This window comes from Rutidosis leptorrhynchoides, chromosome 2, assembly GCF_046630445.1.
Source record: "Rutidosis leptorrhynchoides isolate AG116_Rl617_1_P2 chromosome 2, CSIRO_AGI_Rlap_v1, whole genome shotgun sequence".
NCBI lineage: Eukaryota > Viridiplantae > Streptophyta > Magnoliopsida > Asterales > Asteraceae > Rutidosis > Rutidosis leptorrhynchoides.
In genome coordinates, this window is record NC_092334.1 from 535,251,288 (window position 1) to 535,274,233 (window position 22,946).

Below are 22,946 nucleotides of genomic sequence, written 5' to 3' on the forward strand. Positions count from 1 at the left end.
GTGACTCACAAGGGCTACTAAGAGCTGATCATTGGAGTGTATATACTAATAGTAAATACATCTAGAAGTTGTGTATTGTACGAGTACGAATACGGGTGCATACGAGTAGAATTGTTGATGAAAACGAATGAGAGTGTAATTGTGACCAACTTTGATAAGTATGAGATTTTTTATATGTGTCTTGAAGTCTTCCAAAAGTGTATTAATACATCTTAATACACTACATGTATATACATTTTAACTGAGTCGTTAAGTCATCGTTAGTCGTTACATGTAAGTGTTGTTTTTGAAACCTTTAAGATAACGATCTTATTTAATGTAGTTAACCCATTGTTTATTATATTTAGTGAGATGTTAAATTATCATATTATCATGATAACATGGTGTATGAATATATCTTAATACGATATATATATTAAAATGTTGTTACAACGATAATCGTTATATATATAACTCGTTTTGAAATCCTTAAGTTAGTAGTCTTGTTTTACATATGTAGTTCATTGTTAACATACTTAATGATATAAATAATTATCATTTTATCATGTTAAATATAGTGTAACAATATCTTAATATGATACATATGTACTTGGTAAGACGTTGTCATAACGATAATCGTTATATATATGGTTTCGAGTTTCTTAATTAAATAGTCTTATTTTATGTATATAACTCATTGTTAATATACCTAGTGAGATACTTACCTATCATAAAATCATGTTAACTATATATATATATATATATATATATATATATATATATATATATATATATATATATATATATATATATATATATATATATCAACATATAGTTTTTACAAGTTTGTAACGTTCGTGAATCGCCGGTCAATTTGGGTGGTCAATTGTCTATATGAAACATATTTTAATTAATCAAATCTTAACAAGTTTGATTGCTTAATATATTGGAAACATTTAATCATGAAAATATCAATTTCATTTAATATATAAATATATAAACATGGAAAAGTTCGGGTCACTACATTTAAATTCGTACAATTTGGTGACACCCTATGGCCAACTACTCCCAAAAATCTACCGTAAAAAAAAAATTAAAATAAAAATAAAAATAAAAGAGTGATAGGATCAGTAGGCTAGCTAGTTCACTGGGACTTGTGACTACCTACACAAAATTCAATGAATCACACACAAAAACCAATATTCAACCCCATGTGATTTACAAGTTCAAAGCATTCAAAGAAAGATTCTGTCAACCCATTTTTGCCTACTCCGTAATATTTTCTTTTTATTAGTTGTAAGTATTGTACTAAAAAAAAATAAATTTAAAAAAAAAAAAAAAAAATTTTAAGTTTTATTACCTTTAGATTTTTAGAATCTAGTTACAACTTTTAGTATTAAGTATAGTTTTTGCCTTAGTATTTATTTTTACTTCTAGAATTTTTAGGCTTTGCTGTAAAATCCCTTAAGTGCTTTTTCTTTAGACTAAGATTTAGGTGCCTTAAAATTTTGCGACACTATTTTTCGTGCTACTTTCTTATTTTTATTTATCTTTCGACGCCGTTTACCTATGTATCAATTACAATTCCAATTAGTGATCTCTATTTGTAGTTTTAATTTTAAGATAGTGATAGTTATAAGGTTGGATTAACCGCGTGTTTACAAACCACTCTTCGTCTTTTTCATTTTTCGACACTTTTCGACGCGCAATCTTTTTCTCTCTTATTTCTCGCCATTCTAGTTTTTAGGACTTAGAATTTTTTCTACTTCTTCTCTAAATTTCTTAAAATTACGAAAATTTATTTTAAGTGGTTAAATTGATAGACATCAAAATTTTCTGGTTCGTAGTAATAGTTGGATTTGTACGTGGACCGGGTTATTGGAGCCAAACAGTCCTCAATTATATTGAGACCAAACGAATCCTGCCCCTCTGCTGCTTCTTTTGGCTATTCGAAACGTGGGCAAAATCAGAAAAGTCTATTGATTGGATAACTTATTATAATTTTTCTTTCCTTTTAAAAACTAATAGGATATTCAGTGAATGCACCGAGCAAGACGTTCACCACCTTTTGTACGTTCACCACCTGTAACTAGATCAAGACATTTAGCAAATATAACCGCCGTTGATTTTTCTTTAGAATCGTCATCCAGTCGACCAAGTACTTCAGTTCAAATTTCCGATAATCCATTTTTTGAACCCGACCTCACAATTGAGAATCCAGAGAATATTCAGGAACGGTTCGTAGATCCTGAACCACTAAACTTTCCTCCGGAGCCAACAATCATTCAAACAGAGATTGTTGAGGAACGAACCATTAAATCAGAATCATCTAGTGATACCGATTCAACAAATTCAATTATGGAGAATCTGGAACCTTTAAGTATGGAAGACCGAATGAGAGCTAAACGCACTGGCCAATGTCACGCAATTACTCATCCAGACATTAATGCGCCAGATTATGAAATCAAAGGACAAATTCTACACATGGTAACTAATCAATGCCAATTTAGTGGTGCGCCGAAGGAAGATCCAAATGAACATCTACGTACCTTTAATAGGATCTGCACACTATTTAAAATCCGAGAAGTGGAGGATGAACAGATATATCTCATGTTATTTCCCTGGACTTTAAAGGGAGAAGCCAAAGATTGGTTGGAATCGTTACCTGAAGGGGCAATCGATACATGGGATGTTTTAGTTGACAAATTTCTTAAACAATTCTTTCCTGCATCTAAAGCCGTAAGACTTCAAGCAGAAATCGTAACGTTTACACAGAAACCAAATGAAACTCTATATGAGGCGTGGACAAGATATGGAAAGTTATTAAGAGGATGTCCGCAATATGGTTTAGACACCTGTCAAATAGTACAAATATTCTACCAAGGATGCGACATCACTACAAGGAAAGACATAGATATAGCAGCTGGTGGTTCTATTATGAAGAAAACCGAAACTGATGCTTACAAAATTATTGATAACACTGCTTCCCACTCACATGAGTGGCACCAAGAAAAAGATATCATTAGATCATCTAAAGCAGCTAGAGCCGATTCTAGCCATGACTTAGATTCCATTTCCGCAAAGATAGATGCTGTGGAAAGACGAATGGAAAAGATGACTAAAGATATTCACTCAATACGAATTAGTTGTGAGCAGTGTGGAGGACCACATTTGACAAAAGATTGTCTCAGTATTGAATTAACAATGGAACAAAGAGAGAATATTTCATACATAAACCAAAGGCCTGGAAATAATTATCAGAATAATTATCAACCGCCAAGACCGATTTACAATCAAAACCAGAATTATAACCGAAATATTCCATACAACAACCAACAAGGTCCTAGTAATCAACAAGTATCCAATAATAATTACAATCAGCAAAGACCAAATTTGCAAAACAAACCACCACAACAAACCGATGATAAAAAGCCGAATTTAGAAGATATGATGACGAAGCTAGTTGAAACTCAAACGCAGTTTTTCACATCTCAAAAATAAACCAATGAACAAAATGCTCAAGCATTTAGAAATCAACAAGCTTCTATTCAAAATCTGGAACAAGAAGTAAGTAACCTAGCAAGGTTAATAGGTGAAAGAAAACCGGGAAGTCTACCTAGTGATACAAATGCTAACCCCCGGAATGAAACAGCTAAAGCCATTACCACAAGAAGTGGCACAACACTTAAACCACCTGAAATACCTGTAACTTCTGATGAAGCCATTCCTACTCCACAAGAACCACAACCTGATCAAGACAAGGAAAAAGAACCGATAGTTGAAAAGGTTAATGAAGATAACACAATTAAGGCTAAACCTTATGTTAAACCATACCAACCACCACTTCCTTACCCGAGTAAAATGAAGAAAGAGAAACTTGAAGTCGAGCAATCCAAATTCTTGGATATGTTTAAACAGATAAATGTAAATCTTCCTTTCATTGATGTGATTTCAGGAATGCCTAGATATGCTAAATTCTTGAAAGATCTGATCATGAATAGAAAGAAAATGGAAGAACTCTCGACTGTTACTATGAATGCTAATTGTTCAGCAGTACTGTTGAATAAGATACTAGTAAAACTATCTGATCCAGGAAGTTTTACAATTCCATGTTTTCTGGGTAGTCTTAGTTCAATAGAAGCATTAGCAGATTTAGGTGCTAGTATAAATTTAATGCCGTATTCACTATACGCTAAACTAGACCTTGGAGAATTGAAACCAACAAGAATAAGCATACAACTAGCCGATCGATCAATAAAATATCCTAGAGGGATAATGGAGAACATGCTAGTTAAAGTTGGTACTTTAGTATTTCCAGTAGATTTTGTTGTTTTGGACATGGAAGAAGATTCTCAAGTTCCTCTTATATTAGGAAGACCATTCTTAAACACGGCTAAAGCAATGATAGACGTGTTCGGTAAGAAACTGACCCTAAGTATAGAGGACGAAAGTGTTACCTTTTCAGTTGATAGAGCAATGCAACAACCGCAATCTGCAGATGATACATGTTATTATATTCAAACTATAGATGCACATGCAGAATTATTAGAAGAATTTCCAGAATTACAAGGAACAGGAGAATGTTCTTTAGGAGAAGGAACAGAACAAATTGATGAAGCTGAAATGTTAGATACACTAATAGCTAATGGATATGAACCAACAACAGAAGAAATCCAAATGCTAAAAGAAGAAGACAGATATTGATACAAATCATCGATAGAAGAACCTCCGAAATTAGAGTTAAAGCCACTTCCAAACCATTTGGAATACGCTTATTTACATGGTGAATCTGAATTACCTGTAATAATATCGTCTTCTCTTACTGAAAATGAGAAATCACAACTCATTTCTGTGTTGAAAGCTCATAAACCAGCTATTGCATGGAAGATTCATGATATTAAAGGAATAAGTCCTTCGTACTGCACTCATAAAATCCTTATGGAAGAAGGTCATAAAACGTATGTGCAACGCCAACGAAGACTAAATCCTAATATGCAAGATGTAGTTAAGAAAGAGATTATTAAACTGCTAGATGCAGGTCTAATTTATCCAATCTCTGATAGTCCATGGGTAAGCCCAGTTCAATGCGTGCCTAAGAAGGGTGGCATGACTATCATTACAAATGAGAAAAATGAGCTTATTCCTACTAGAACTGTAACAGGATGGCGTGTGTGTATTGATTATAGAAAATTAAATGACGCCACCAGAAAAGATCACTTTCCCTTACCTTTCATAGATCAAATGTTGGAAAGATTAGCCGGAAATAGTTACTATTGTTTTCTAGATGGATTTTCCGGATATTTTCAAATTCCAATAGCACCCGAAGATCAAGAGAAAACCACATTCACGTGCCCTTATGGTACTTTTGCTTACAAAAGAATGCCATTTGGACTTTGCAACGCCCCTGCAACCTTTCAAAGGTGCATGATGGCGATTTTTCACGACATGATAGAAGAATGCATGGAAGTTTTCATGGATGACTTTTCAGTCTTCGGTGATACATTTGAATCATGTCTAGTTAATCTGGAACGAATGCTTCTTAGATGCGAACAATCAAATCTAGTACTTAATTGGGAGAAATGCCATTTCATGGTTAAAGAAGGCATCGTTCTTGGACATAAAATTTCAAAAGAAGGAATTGAAGTGGATAGAGCTAAAGTAGATGTAATTGCTAAACTTCCACATCCCACCAATGTTAGAGGAGTTAGGAGTTTTCTAGGGCATGCCGGTTTTTACCGACGTTTCATAAAAGATTTTTCTAAAATTGCCACTCCTATGAATAAACTCCCAGAAAAGGATGCTCCATTCATCTTTTCAGATGAGTGTATCAAATCTTTTAATATTCTTAAAGAGAAACTCACTAATGCGCCGATCATGATAACACCAAATTGGAATCTACCATTTGAACTAATGTGCGATGCAAGTGATTTTGCAATGGGAGCCGTTTTAGGACAAAGGATTGAAAAACGATTTCAACCTATATATTATGCTAGTAAGACGTTACAAGGAGCACAAACAAACTATACAACTACTGAAAAAGAACTCCTTGCTATTGTCTTTGCATTTGACAAATTTCGATCATATCTCGTTCTAGCAAAAACGGTGGTCTATACCGACCATTCTGCTCTTAGATACCTATTTTCGAAACAAGATGCTAAACCACGATTAATCCGTTGGATCTTACTCTTACAAGAGTTCGATATTGAAATCCGAGATAAAAAAGGAGCAGAAAATCTCGCCGCTGATCATCTTTCTCGTCTTGAAAATCCTGAATTAGAAGTTCTAAATGAATCAGCCATACAAGACAACTTTCCTGATGAATATCTATTGAAGATAGATTATAAAGAAATCCCATGGTTTGCAGACTATGCAAACTACTTAGTTTGTGGATTCCTTGAAAAAGGATTATCGTACCAAAGACGAAAGAAATTCTTCAGTGATATAAAACACTATTTTTGGGAAGATCCACATCTGTTTAAAAGTTGTCCCGATGGAATAATACGCCGATGTGTATTTGGAGATGAAGCTAGTAAAATATTAAACCATTGTCACACAGGACCAACAGGAGGCCATTATGGGCCTCAACTAACAGCAAGAAAAGTTTATGAAGCTGGATTCTATTGGCCTACAATTTACAAAGACGCACACCTTCTTTGCAAATCCTGTGATGCATGTCAAAGGGCCGGAAAAATAAGTCAACGTGATGAAATGCCACAAAATGTCATCCAAGTATGTGAAGTATTTGACATTTGGGGTATTGACTTTATGGGTCCATTTCCAAAATCTCATAATAATCTATATATACTCGTAGCCATTGATTATGTATCTAAATGGGCGGAAGCACAAGCTCTCCCAACTAACGATGCACGAGTTGTAGTCAACTTTTTAAAATGTCTTTTTGCAAGGTTTGGAACACCGAAAGCTTTGATAAGTGATCGGGGTACTCATTTCTGTAATAATCAACTTGAGAAAGTTCTTAAAAGATATGGAGTAACTCATAAAATCTCCACCGCATATCATCCACAAACAAGTGGACAAGTTGAAAATACCAACCGAGCTTTAAAATGTATTCTAGAGAAAACCGTAGGATCAAATCCGAAGGAATGGTCCATTAAATTGGAGGATGCACTCTGGGCTTTTAGAACAGCCTACAAAACTCCAATTGGAACCACACCTTTTAGACTTATTTATGGAAAAGCATGTCATCTTCCAGTAGAAATTGAACACAAAGCATTTTGGGCTTTGAAGACATGTAATCTTGATATACATGAAGCTGGACGTCTACGATTAAGTCAACTAAACGAATTAGAAGAATTAAGACATGAAGCATACGAAAATTCGTTAATCTATAAGGAAAGAACGAAGAAATGGCATGATAAAAGAATCAGAAGTTCAAAAGAATTTAAAGAAGGAGACAGAGTTCTTCTTTTCAATTCACGATTCAAGCTATTTCCGGGAAAATTGAAATCAAGATGGTCTGGACCATTCATAGTCAAAAGAGTTTTCCCATACGGAATGATAGAATTAATAAATTCAAATGGGATTGAATTTAAAGTTAATGGTCACAGAGTTAAACATTACATACATGGTCCGATGGAAGTCGACAACGAAGTTAATCACAATTTCGACACCACAGCTAACTAAGTGTGGGGAGAATCAAGTCTTTAAAGGATAATATGTATTTCTGTTAGAGTTAGATTGTCTGTTTTCGTGTAGTTCTCGAAAATGGAACCCGAATGGTCTTTCCCTAGCAGACCCTAAAGAACTAGTCTTCTCCCCCCATTCTGAATTTTTATTTTTTTTAGGTTTTTACAAAATGAAGACTGCCTGTGAACTAAACCATGGTCTAATGCTACACGCTTTGATCACTAAACGTAATAATGACATACTACCGAGTGAATTAGTATCAGTAATCAGAGAAAGAATGGACGGAGTTAGAAAAGAATCCAGATGCGAAGATAATAAATTACAATTTGGTAAAGGAAAATCAAAATCCGCAGCGAAAAGAAGAGCACGACACCTAGAAAGATGTCACAAATGCGGAAAATGGTCACATGGAGGTAAATGTTCAAATAATCAAACCTATTCAAATACCGAATTTGTTACTTTATGCAGAGACGGACCGTTCATATGTTTAGAAGAAAAGACACTGAATGCTCGAGGTTACGCCTATGTAGCCATGGAAAACCAATTAAACCGACTATCTTATGAATGGGATAGATCATATAACTAAGAAATCTATTTCACAGGTATGTTTGTACAGTTTTTATTTTTATTTTTATTTTTAACCTTTTGATAATAAACGCTAATTTGTTCGCTAAAAAGTATTAAATTGGTATTGAATAAAATTAGGTTTGGCGACCGAAATTATTGATATCATTCAAAAAATTTATTACATCACTGCGAAATTTAACGTTTATTCTTAAGGTATAAATATCTTTAATCAATCAACCCAAAATATTTCAAAAATTCGTCATGAGTTAAATTAGGTCTTGGAACCGAAATTACTTTACCGAAAAGAGGGGCGCATATTTTTGATAATATTTGATTGATTAAAGTGGGATAAAAAGCCAAAAAGATTTTTAATTTTATTTTTACCATGTTTTTAAAATTAATATTTAAATCTTAAATTAATATTGTAAACTTTGTAAAAACAATATTTTTAAAATTGTAAATATTTGAAAAATTAATATAAGTTTGGTGTGAATTTATAATATGAATTTTTAAAATTAAGTTTGGTGTGAATTTTTAATTTTTAAAATATGAATTTTTAATTTTATGCATTTCAAATTTTAAGTTTGGTGTGAATTTTTAATATTAATTTTGAATTTTATATTTAAATTGTGTGAATTTAAAAACAAAAATTTACTTTATCTCATTAAGTTAAAAATATGATTTTTAAAATTCGTCGTAAGTTGAAGACTAGGTCATTGAACCGAAATTGCTTTACCCGAGGGAGGGACGAGAACTTTTATTATCATTATTTTTAATCTTATTGATTTAAAGTATGCCAAAAAAATTAAAAAATCCAAAAATCTAAGCTTTTAAAACAATTGCTTGAAAATGACAAATTTTAAAATTTTGTCGAGGGACGGACTAGGGCATCGTTCCGAAACGCCCTTATTCTTAAAAGAAACAAATTTTTAAAATTAATTAATATTTGTTTTATAAGTTAAAGGTTTTATAAATAAAAAAAAATAGTATGTATATATTTGTTTGTAGTTTATCTTACAAGACAGGGTAAAACAACGTGTTTTCAAAGACTGGCATTAAGTTCAGCAAAAGCAAGTAATTTTGACGACAAGATGCAAAATATGTGTGAAATAACAAACAAGACGGAATAAACAAATGACGTGCACCATTTATCATTCAACAAACAAACAACAATATGTTTGAAACTTTGGTAAAATTTAATCACTTTTCTACGCTTATCACCCTCAATAATTTAAATTGTTAATGATTTCTTGCAAATGAGGGCATTGCAAGATCTTAAGTGTGGGAAGGGGTTAAATTCTTTCGGATTTTAAAAATTTTTATTTTAAACACTTGGTTACCATTAAAAATACTAGTAACGCGGTAGTTGTATTAGAATCTAGTGCTCTCCGATAACAAGGAACAGCCCTAGTCTTATATACTGACTACCCACTTCTAGTAAATTTTTCAAAATTTTCAACAAAATGAATTCAGAATCATGTTTATACATATTTATGAACGATGAAAACTAGGTCATTGAGCCGAAATTATCGTTACCTCGGAAAGGACATAAATTGAGAAACAACCAAAATGTTAGAATTCATTTAAGAATGGAATAGAGGAAAATAAAAAGGCAAAGAAAGGATAATAAAAGCCAAGTGTGGGAAAACTTTACCAAATTATTCACAACATATACCACATATTTTTGTACAAATTTTTGAAAATACTTTTGTTTTGAACGATAATCAACTGTTTTACCCACTGAAACTATTGAAGAAGAGATGGATCTACACGATGAATCAATTCCATCATTTAAAGGAAGTAAAGTCTTCCGAAAAAGACACGCGCTTCTTGATTTAGGTCATGAAGTTGTCGTCCAGACCAGCTGTAGGTTGACGAAAAATCTAGAAAAGTCATCACTAAAATCGGCTGGAAATCCACGGACCTCAGCATCAAACAGGGTCGCCAAGTGGTCAGATTTATCCTAACCATGAGAAGGATTTATCTCGTACAATGGGGGGCACCGTGCAAATTAGCTTGATAAGACTAATGAATCAGATCCCCAGAAAAGGATAATCTCCTTAAAGATAAAAAAATCAGCTTTTAAGACTGATATTACTCAATCCTTGAGATTGACCTTAAAGATTGAGAATTCAAACTCATGGAATTCGATGATATCTAAACTCGAGCTTGAACGAGAAAATATTTTGATCAAAAATTACAAACCGATTTGTTTTATGAAAATCCATTTTCAATGCGTTCATTATCATTGAACGTAAAATCCTAGGAATTCACCGGAAATTCATTAGGTCACCTGAACCAAATCGGGTGTCAACCGTAAGAACGGTGGTTGCATAGCATGGTCGGAGACAGGACCTTATGCCAGACCGAAAAAATTATAGGATGATCTTTACTATTGCTCCTACCAAGGATAGTTCTAGCATCCGACATGTTAAAAGACCATAATCATCTGCATGTCACGGGACATTGCCTTAACAGTTTCTTGTTCATCGCTTTCCTTTACAACCGGACGGTAGTTTGCCGAAAGGTAATATACGGAACAAGTAAACTGGATGTGTGCTTTCCGATACAGGGATAGCAGTGGATTACACGAAACCCAAAAGTTTTTAGCCAAAATATTGATCCACAAATATATTTTGCAACACCGATGATGGATCAAATCAGAAAACTTGTCTAGGGTAAAATCTAGCTTGAATTTTCAAAAGATCAAATGTTTTCATAAAGATCCAATTTCTTTGAAGGATCTAAATTTTTATAGTCATGTGGGACTGTAAACCGCCTTTCAAATGTGCACTTTGCTTTGGAAACCGAAAGTAAATCGGCTATTTGATTGCAAGTGTCGTTGACCTAAACCCAAGGTAAATGTGGATGACACACCCACCTTTAACCATGGTTACATTGTTACTACCATTGTTCATACCGCCGTATTGAAATCACTGATGTACAAAGTGTGAAGAATAAAGAAGTGATTCAAGTGTTTTTCAAGACTATATTGCTTGAGGACAAGCAATGCTTAAGTGTGGGAATATTGATAAGGCTAAAAAGGAACATATATTTCATAGCATTATTCCCCAAGAAACACAAGATTTTAGTTGATATTGTTCCATTTTCAAGTAATATTCGTTTATATTAAATAAGTGCGAAGACAAAAGGCGAAAACGACGAATTGAAGACACAAAGGTCCAAACAGCTCAAAAGTACAAGATACAATCAAAAAGGTTCAAATTATTGATGAAGAACGTCTAAAAATGACAAGAGTACAAGTTACAAAACGCAAAGTACACGATATAAAATTATACGAAAGGACGTTCGAAAATCCGGAACCGGGGCATGAACCAACTTTCAGCGCTCGACGCAACGGTGTAAAAATTACGAGTCAACTATGCACAAGAATAAAATATAATATTTAAATAATTTATAATAAGAATAATATTAAATAATAAAAAGTTGTTAATTGAGCATAGTTCAGGGGTCGTAAATGAAAATTCAATTTCATATTTTTCCTATAAAAGGCGATGATTGTCGATGTATTTTACGCATCCCTTTTTCTATCCTAAAAATCTATTATCAATATCAATATCTAAAAATCTCTATCATAATGTTAATGTAATAAGATATAACAATAATCTTAATTTTAATTTTAAATTATAATAATAATAAGATTTATGATAGAGATCGTTTGAGTGTATAAGTCGAAATTCTGTCCGTGTAACGCTACGCTATTTTTAATCATTGTAAGTTATGTTCAACCTTTTTACATTAATGTCTCGTAGCTAAGTTATTATTATGCTTATTTAAAACGAAGTAATCATGATGTTGGGCTAATTACTAAAATTGGGTAATTGGGCTTTGTACCATAATTGGGGTTTGGACAAAAGAACGACACTTGTGGAAATTAGACTATGGGCTATTAATGGGTTTTATATTTGTTTAACTAAATGATAGTTTGTTAATGTTAATATAAAGATTTACAATTGGGCGTCCCTATAAATTACCATATACACTCAATCGGACACGATGGGCGGGGTATTTATATGTACGAATAATCGTTCATTTAACCGGACACGGGAATGGATTAATAGCCACTAGAATAATTAAAACAGGGGTGAAATTATGTACAAGGACACTTGGTATAATTGATAACAAAATATTAAAACCTTGGGTTACACTCAGTCGACATTCTGGTGTAATTATTAAACAAAGTATTAAAATCTTGTTACAGTTTAAGTCCCCAATTAGTTGGAATATTTAACTTCGGGTATAAGAATAATTTGATGAGGACACTCGCACTTTATATTTATGACTGATGGACTGTTATGGACAAAAACCAAACGGACATATTAAATAATTCAGGACAAAGGACAATTAACCCATGGGCATAAAATTAAAATCAACACGTCAAACATCATGATTACGGAAGTTTAAATAAGCATAATTCTTTTATTTCATATTTAATTTCCTTTATTTTATATTTAATTGCACTTCTAATTATCATTTTTATTGTTATTGTATTTAATTGCACTTTTAATTATCGTACTTTTTAATTATCGCAAGTTTATTTTATCACACTTTTATTATTCACAATTTCATTATCGTTATTTACTTTATGCTTTAATTTAAGTCTTGTATTTATTTTTAATATTTTACATTTGGTTTTAACTGCGACTAAAGTTTTAAAATCGACAAACCGGTCATTAAACGGTAAAAACCCCCCTTTATAATAATAATATTACTTATATATTTGTATTTTTACAATTATTGTGTGTAAAAAAAATATAGTGTTATACTTCACGAGCTCCCTGTGGAACGAACCGGACTTACTAAAAACTATACTATAATACGATTAGGTACACTGCCTATAAGTGTTGTAGCAAGGTTTAAGTATATCCACTCGATAAATAAATAAATAACTTGTGTAAATTTGTAGCATATTTAATAGTATTTCGCACTAAAAATAATACTATTTTGTATACACCCCCTACGACATCAGAGTTATAGGTTTAACCTATATATTTATCAATCGTAATAATAGACCACAAGATTTCATATTTTCATTTTTCATAAACATCATCCCATACATAGAGATAAAAATCATTCATATGGTGAACACCTGGTAACCGACATTAACAAGATGCATATAAGAATATCCCCATCATTCCGGGACATCCATCGGACATGATATAAAAACTCGAAGTACTAAAGCATCCGCTACAACGAATGGGGTTTGTTGGGCCCAATAGATCTATCTTTAGGATTCGCGTCAATTAGTAGACTGGTTTACTAATTCTTAGGTTACCAAGCAAAAAGGGGCATATTCGGCTTCGATCATTCAACCATAGAAAGTAGTTTCATGTACTTGTGTCTATTTTGTAAAACATTTATAAAGCTGCATGTATTCTCATCCCAAAAATATTAGATTTTAAAAGTGGGACTATAACTCACTTTCACAGATTTTTACTTCGTCGGGAAGTAAGACTTGGCCACGGGTTGATTCACGAACCTATAACAAATATGTACATATATATCAAAGTATGATCAAAATATAATTACAACATTTTTTATTACGTTTTAATGATTTGAATGTGTTAAGTCAGCAGTCCTCGTTAGTAACCTACAACTAGTTGTTCACAGTTAGATGTACAGAAATAAAGCAATATATTTTATCTCGAATCAATCCACGACCTCGTGTATACAAGTCTCAGGCTAGATCACAACTCAAACTATATATAATATTTTGGAATCAACCTCAACCCTGTATAGCTAACTCCAACATTACTGCATATAGAGTGTCTATGGTTGTTCCGAAATATATATATAGATGGGTCGATATGATATGTCAAAACATTGTATTCGTGTCTATGGTATCCCAAGATTACATAATATATGTTATAATACATGTATAATACAATATAAGTTAATTAAGTTAGGATTTGTATAGATTTGTTACAAATTTCACGTAGCTACAACAAGCAAAAATTATCCAATCTTGTTTTACCCATAACTTCTTCGTTTTAAATCCGTTTTGAGTGATTCAAGTTGCTATGGTTTCATATTGAACTTAAGTTTTTAAATCTAAACATAAAAATTATAAGTTTATAGTCGGAAATACAGGTTACAAGTTGTTTTTGTAAAGTTAGTCATTTCAGTCGAAAGAACGACGTCTAGATGACCATTTTGGAAAACATACTTCCACTTTGAGTTTAACCATGATTTTTGGATATAGTTTCATGTTCATAAGAAAAATCATTTTCCCAGAAGAATAGCTTATAAATCAAAGTTTGTCATAGTTTTTAATTATCCAAACCAAAACAGCCCCTGGTTTTACTAAGACGGCGTATATCCGGTTATACGGTGTTCTTCGTGTTTTCAGGTTTTAAATCGTTAAGTTAGCATATCATATAGATATAGAACATGTGTTTAGTTGATTTTAAAAGTTAAGTTAGAAGGATTAACTTTGTTTGCGAACAAGTTTAGAATATACTAAACTATGTTATAGTGATTACAAGTTTAAATCTTCGAATAAGATAGTTATATATATTTGAATCGAATGATGTTATGAATATCATTACTACCTCAAGTTTAGTAGATAAACCTACTGGAAGTGACTAGAAATTATCTAGCTTCAAAGGATCTTGGATGGCTTGAAAGTTCTTGAAGTAGGATCATGACACAAAAACAAGTTCAAGTAAGATTTTTACTCGAATTAAGATAGTTTATAATTATAGAAATCGAATCAAAGTTTAAATATGAATATTACCTTGAATAATAAAGATAACCTACTGTAAATAACAAAGGTTTCTTGATCTTAGATGATTACTTGGAATGGATTAGAAAGCTTGGAAGTAAACTAGTAAACTTGAAAGGATTTTTGAAGTGTTCTTGAAGTGTTCTTCCTATGATGATTATAGCTTGATTCTTGAAGTAATTTTTGATGAAATGATGGTTAGTTACTGGAAAAATTCGTTCATAAGTGTGTGTAGGTGTTGAGAGAGAATTAGAAAGAGAATTGGAAGTGAAATGGAGTGGGTGGTGAGTGGTGAAGGGTGAGTGGGGTTAAAAGGAGTTCTTGTTTTGTTTCCTTGCTCATAAGTCATGCTAGTTGCCAAATGATGGTTCCCACATGTTTTTGTGACTCACAAGGGCTACTAAGAGCTGATCATTGGAGTGTATATACTAATAGTAAATACATCTAGAAGTTGTATATTGTACGAGTACGAATACGGGTGCATACGAGTAGAATTGTTGATGAAAACGAATGAGAGTGTAATTGTGACCAACTTTGATAAGTATGAGATTTTTTATATGTGTCTTGAAGTCTTCCAAAAGTGTATTAATACATCTTAATACACTACATGTATATACATTTTAACTGAGTCGTTAAGTCATCGTTAGTCGTTACATGTAAGTGTTGTTTTTGAAACCTTTAAGATAACGATCTTATTTAATGTAGTTAACCCATTGTTTATTATATTTAGTGAGATGTTAAATTATCATATTATCATGATAACATGGTGTATGAATATATCTTAATACGATATATATATTAAAATGTTGTTACAACGATAATCGTTATATATATAACTCGTTTTGAAATCCTTAAGTTAGTAGTCTTGTTTTACATATGTAGTTCATTGTTAACATACTTAATGATATAAATAATTATCATTTTATCATGTTAAATATAGTGTAACAATATCTTAATATGATACATATGTACTTGGTAAGACGTTGTCATAACGATAATCGTTATATATATGGTTTCGAGTTTCTTAATTAAATAGTCTTATTTTATGTATATAACTCATTGTTAATATACCTAGTGAGATACTTACCTATCATAAAATCATGTTAACTATATATATATATATATATATATATATATATATATATATATATATATATATATATATATATATATATATATATATATATATATATATATATATATATATATATATATATATATATATATATATATATATATATATATCAACATATAGTTTTTACAAGTTTGTAACGTTCGTGAATCGCCGGTCAATTTGGGTGGTCAATTGTCTATATGAAACCTATTTTAATTAATCAAATCTTAACAAGTTTGATTGCTTAATATGTTGGAAACATTTAATCATGAAAATATCAATTTCATTTAATATATAAATATATAAACATGGAAAAGTTCGGGTCACTACAGTCAAAAGGTTGAGAAATAAAGAGGTGAAAACTTTTAAAGTTCAATGGCATCGTAGTATAGGTTCCAAGTTTACTTGGGAGCCCGAAGAGTTTGTTTTGGTCTATCTTCCTGCTTGTCATGCGGCTTAGATTGCGAGGACGCAATCCGGTTCAAGTGGGGGAGAGTTGTAAGATCCTGTTTTCCCAGGTGTTTGGGACGACGTCCAAAAATATGGGACACCGTCCAATTGTAAAGGGCTGGAAGCCATCCAGAATCCTGGACGCCGTCTAGTTGAAATGGCCGGCCAGCTGTGTTCTTTTAGATATTAAATGGGGTAGTTTGGTCTTTTCACTTGTTGGACAAATCTAAGGCCACAAGATCAGTTCTATGAGCCTCATTCACTCCACTTTCAACTACCTCCTCCTTCACTTCAATTCTAGAGAGAGAGAGTGTGTGTGTGTGTGTGTGATTCTTGTGTGAGAAAGCTCAAATCGAGGAAGAAGAAGTTGATTTCAGGCCAAAGCGCGTGTGTTAAAGTTGTTCATCTAATCACTAGCTTCGTTGTGATTGTGGTGGTATGCTCTAATCTTGATTTCCTTATTTTAATTTGTTTAAGGGTTAGGGTTTGGGTTAGTGATGAACACAAAACCCATATTTGGTGATTTTGGGTGTTCTTGGGTAAGATTGGGTCATGAGGACTCAAGGATGACTAACCTAGGGTTTTAGAAATGTTAAATGGACTTATGAGTCATAATTGGTTAGTTAATTACTAGCACACCTAGTTATTAAGTAAATGGGTGTTAATTGGGTTAGTGGATGACCCGAAATGGGTGTGTGACTTTAAAATGGTCAAATGGGTAACAATTGACCTTGTTGGGAAAGATGGGTATGAAATACCCTAATTGTGTATTAGTTAGTGTTGTGGACCTTAGTCAGTAGCTTTTAGTGATACGTGATGGTCTTGACCTTAAATGGACGGTTGGTGAAATTGGGGCATTTAATGCATTTAAGTCATTAAATGCACATGAGTGAATGGTTGGTGTTTAGTCCAACTAGTTTGTGTGTTAATTGAGTACTTATTGTAATAGGTGCATTACGTTGAAGGTTGCGAGCTTGGTTTAACGTTCGCCGACGGTGTTAAGGTGAGTGGAATAATTATGCATGTATGTATATAGTGTATTTATTTGTGTGCTATGGTATGAACCACGGAGCCGGTAGTACCATAGTATGTGTGAGTGTATTATGATGTGAACCACGGAGCCAGTATCATCATGGTACGTGTGTCGTAGTGTGAACCACGGAGCCGGTAGCACTATAGCACGAGTCGTTAAAGTGTGAACCACGGAGCCGGTAGCACTATAGAATGAGATATGAACCACGGAGCCGGTAGCATCAAAGTGTGAACCACGGAGCCGGTAGCACTATAAAATGAAGTGTGAACCACGGAGCCGGTAGCACTATAAAATGAAGTGTGAACCACGGAGCCGGTAGCACTATAAAAGAATATGACTCAAATGCGTAGTGACGTGAACCACGGAGCTGGTAGCGTCATAGTATTGCGTATGGTGTGAACCACGGAGCCGGTAGCACCATGACGCGAGTATGGTTAACCATATAGTTTGTGTATGTGTTGTTATGTAGCATAATATATTATTTCGGTGAATATGCTATTGATTATGCTAGTTGCGGTATTTGGAGGTTATTAGCTTATACTCGGAGTTTGTATGCTAATTATTATATACTAGCGATATTACGGTGTGTGTAAGTGTATGCAAGTTGGTATATTATATATATATGTGTATAACTATTGCATTCACTAAGTTTTAGCTTACCCTCTCGTTGTTTACCTTTTTAGGCTCCGGCGTGGATAAGGGCAAAGGTATTCGTTTGGAATAGTAGTGGCTCTCGGGGGTTTTAGCTTTTGGAAGTTCGGCCAAGATTTGGGTATTTTAACCCCAAACACCATGCTCTAGTTTCATTTGGAAATTAAGCTAGAACGGTCAAAACTTGTATGTTTGTACGAAACGTGTAATTCGGGTCGATGTGGGCTCGGCGATGTAAAACTTGTTTTGATGATGGAAATCTCTTAGTTTAACTTATTATGACACGTTGTGAAAAGGTTTTCGTTTAAAAGTGTCGGGAAGCGGGTTTTCCACTCATGTAAGTTGGACCCCAGAGACAGCAAGCTTTAGTTCATTTGGACGCCGTCCAGATCCTCTGGACGCCGTCCAAGCCTTCTTTATTGGACGCCGTCCAGATGTGTTGATTCGGAAAAGTTTTTTTAAGGCGTGTTTTTGAGATAACGAACTCGGGTTGTTACAAAATCTTTAATTAATGGTTGCACTAATTCTTTCGATTTAATACGAGTCACATTAGAGATGCCATTACACTTTGTTCATTTTAAATCTTCACGATTAAACTAACTTGATTCTATGGAGTGATGTGGGAATGGAGGTATGGGTTAGCATAATATAATGACACTCGATCAACGTAGTTATATTATGGTAAGTCATACCAAAGTTCTAATGACTCGTGATGGTGATTGGACTCGATCAACCTAATCACCATCATGTGCCATGTACATGACTTTATTTTTCCTTGTTGCCATCCGAAAACTTCGAGAATATTGATAACAACCATACCAGGGACACATCTTGATATTTCCAAATCCAATTTATGCTTTTGAACGAATGACCGATTCTTTCAACTTCAAAACATATGTTACACGAGTATACTATCTCGTCTTCGCACACTTTTATCGACGAACTTCGAAACGCTTGATATGCTCACATCGAGGTGGAAACTTCTCTCGCATTACACTCGTACTTCCGTGTACGAAAAAACCTTTATCTAAATTCTCAATGGAGAGAGAGACCCTTCACGTTATACTAGTATTCACCACGAGGGTGAATAGTCCTAACAAACGTTATCAGAAACCGATAAGAAACTTGTCCCAACAAACGTTTTTCTGAAACCGACAAGATAGGAAAAACTTGTACAACTATACACTATAGGAATTCTATCTCGACACGGTGTTCCTTTGTCATTTGTTTCGAATCGAGATGTTCGTTTCACTTCTAGATTTTGGAGTGCCTTACAAGAAGCCTTGCGAACACGTTTAAACATGAGTACCGTGTATCATCCACAAACTGACGGACCAAGCAAACATATGATTCAAACCTTGTGAACACGTTTAAACATGAGTACCGTGTATCATACAACGATAGTTATCATTCGAGTATTAACGCCGCACTTTTTCGAAACTTTATATAGCCGCAAATGTCGTTCTCCTATTTGTTGGGCTAAAGTAGACGACAAGCAAATCCCCGAACCGAACTCGGTCATGAAATAACCGATAGGATCGTTCAAATCCGAGAAAGAACCAAGACGGCCCGTAATCACCGCTATGCCGATGTTAGATGTAAGCCTCTCGAATTCCAAGTGGGTGACCACATAATGTTAAAAGTCGCACCTTGAAAAGGTGTAATTCGTTTCGGGGAATGTAGAAAGCTAAACCCGCAATATTTTTATCCTTTTGAAATCTTGGAGCGTATTGGACCCGTTGCTTACCATTTCGAACTCCCAACTCAATCGAATTCCATCCATCCTACATTCCATGTATCAAACTTAAAGAGGTGTCTTGCCGAACAAGAACTTGTTATTCCTTTCGATGAGCTTACTATCGATGACAAACTACACTTCCTAAGAGAACCGGTTGAAATTATGGATCGTGAAACCAAACTTTAAAACAACGTAAAATCCCGACCGTCAACGTTTGAATGCCCAAGGAAGTACCTTCACTCATTCGTAGAATTGGCAACGCAAGATTTCGAGGAAGAAACAATGACTACTACTTCCAACTAAATTTCGGGACGAAATTTCTTTTAAGTTGTAGGTAATGTAACATCCCGCCTTTTTCCGTTAAATTTATTTTAACACCGTCTTTTTTTTTAGATAATATCTTTCGTTATCTAAATTCGTATCTTTCATTAACTAACGTTCTTAATATTTCCGTTATTCAATTATAACATCTCCCGTTTATTCTCGCGTATTTAAATTAATTCATTTGGTTCATTCACGCACCCTCTTTAAACTTGAGGGACCGAAGTTGCCAAGTGGGCAAACTAGTTTACTAGGTCAACTAGTCAACCCACCTTCCACCACTCATTCATTTCATCTTCAACCTCCCTTTTCTCTCTAGATGGAGAAACCCCATTTCCACCAAAATCATTCATTCATCATCTAAATCGGATCTAGCAAGCAAACATCAAAACAAATTACATATTCGTGATCCTCTCTTCATCCTCTTCATTTTGGTACCAATTTCACTACTTGGAGTAAGACTTCTAAAAACTCTAGATTTTCTCTAATTCGATTTATGAACTTGAAATGGTGTTAGTTAGTGTCTATGGTTCAAGTCTAACATGAATATGTGATTTGTTTGCTCGATTTGTTGTTTTGGAGTAACTAGCATGAACACTTGAAATGGGTTAGTTTAATCTTTGACTTTGGATGATTAAATGTTGTTTAAATGTTAAAGTTCATGTATTAAATGTGTTACTAGCATCATTAGCTTCGTTTTGGTATGTAGGTTGATTTAGAAAAGCTTCATTTACAAAATGATTGAATTCATGATTCTTGGGTAGGGTTTGAAGAACTTTAAAATGAATTTTTGATACATTGAATGCATTGAAATGTGGTTAGTAAGTGTTTAGTTGTATTGTATGTTTAATTACCTTCGAAACGGCGTATCGTATGTGTAAACTGGATTCCCGAATCAGGAAATGCATTTTATGAACTTGAAACTTTGATAATGAACTTTTAACGATCATTCGACGAGGATTTTGATTTTTTTAAATGATGTTTTTGGTAAATGAAATGTGTTTAGTTGTATTCCTCCTCAATTCCAACGATATAACATACGTGTGTTAAATGTTTACGGCTCATTAGTTATGGTTGTTTGAAGTTGGATTCGTGCATTAAGTGTTCAAACTGCCCAGAATTGCTGAACAGACACTCTGAGCGGTGCTCCGGGCCCCGGCTGTCCAAAAATTCACATTTTCGTTTAATTATCGCTATGCTATACATGTCCGACTAACATGAAACTTGGCCAACATACTTATATATGCTTATCTTTCATAGAAAAATTGTCGGATACCCGACCCGACCCCGTTGACTTTGACTTTGACTTTGACTTTGACTAAATTTGACTTTTAGTCGAACTTAACCAAACACTTATGCAATCGTTCAAACATGCTTTTATACTTATATCTTGCATGAAACTTGACAACGTGATTCACATGCTATATATTCAAGTCGTAACGAGCCATAGGACTAATTGAACACATTTCGCCCGACCTTGTGTCGTAACCGGTTAATTGATACAACTTACTTGTTTAGGTCAAGGCTAAGCAACTTTCATGCACACGTTTACTTTGTGAAGTACATTTATACACGTGCACCCGAGGTGAGATCATAGTCCCATCTTTTCAACAACTTTTATACTTTTAAATCATGGGATGAGAAATATATACGTATCATACTTTTATGCTTTGAACACAAGTACGAAAACAAACATTCCACAACTAGTTAGAACAAAAAGCCTCAATTCAATTATCATTAGTTACACTTGCAGGGTGTAAACTTGAACTTATGTTATGTGATCACATGGGCTTGACGAGCCCTCATTCGGACGATTCGCTACCGTTAGCGGATGAAATATATTTTCGGGTATAGTGTATGTTCTAACACTACGTAACAGGGTACAAAACAGTTAAGTCTTGATAATTGGGTGCTCGCGAACGTACTTTTAGAATGCAAACGATTTGGATAATCAACTATACAAAATCTTGTGGTTCAAAAACAACTTTTACAAATACACCTATGATTTCACCAACGTTTTTCGTTGACAGTTTTCTATATGTTTCTCGGGTTAATACTTGGTTACTTGATACATGCTTCTGCACACTTTGATTACTTGTTTGGGGTCAAGCATACATGCATACGCTAGTGATAGCACTTTTGAATTCAAACTTAAAGTATACATGCATACGCTATTGATAGCATTCTTGATTTTCAACTTATATTATGTTGCAAGTTATTTCATTTATACTTTACACTTTTGTAAACTTAAACTCTTTGTCGAACCGGTTGGTAACTTAAAACTTTGCAAGTCATACACGTTTCAAATGAATGCAACATAATTTTGGTCAAACGCGTCTCATTTAGGGACTATGACCACGTTACGGGACCTAAGTAGACGACGCCGTCAATGACGATTTTGTCGGGTCGTTACAAATACAGAGTAATATATTACCATTCCCTCAAGATTAGTATTACAAATTGTTCGATAGGTTTTCTTATGATTTTATATGAACAAATGTGTGTATGAATATACTATAATAATAGGACACATGTGTATGAACAAATGTCTGTAATTTTTCTGATGATCGTAGATTCGTAGAAGTATATAGAAGTAGGGATGAAATAGGAATTAAATTGTGTAAAATTGGGTTTTGTAATTTTTTTAAATTAAATAGGTACATATAGTAGTTTTAGTATTTAAATTGGGTATATATGATAT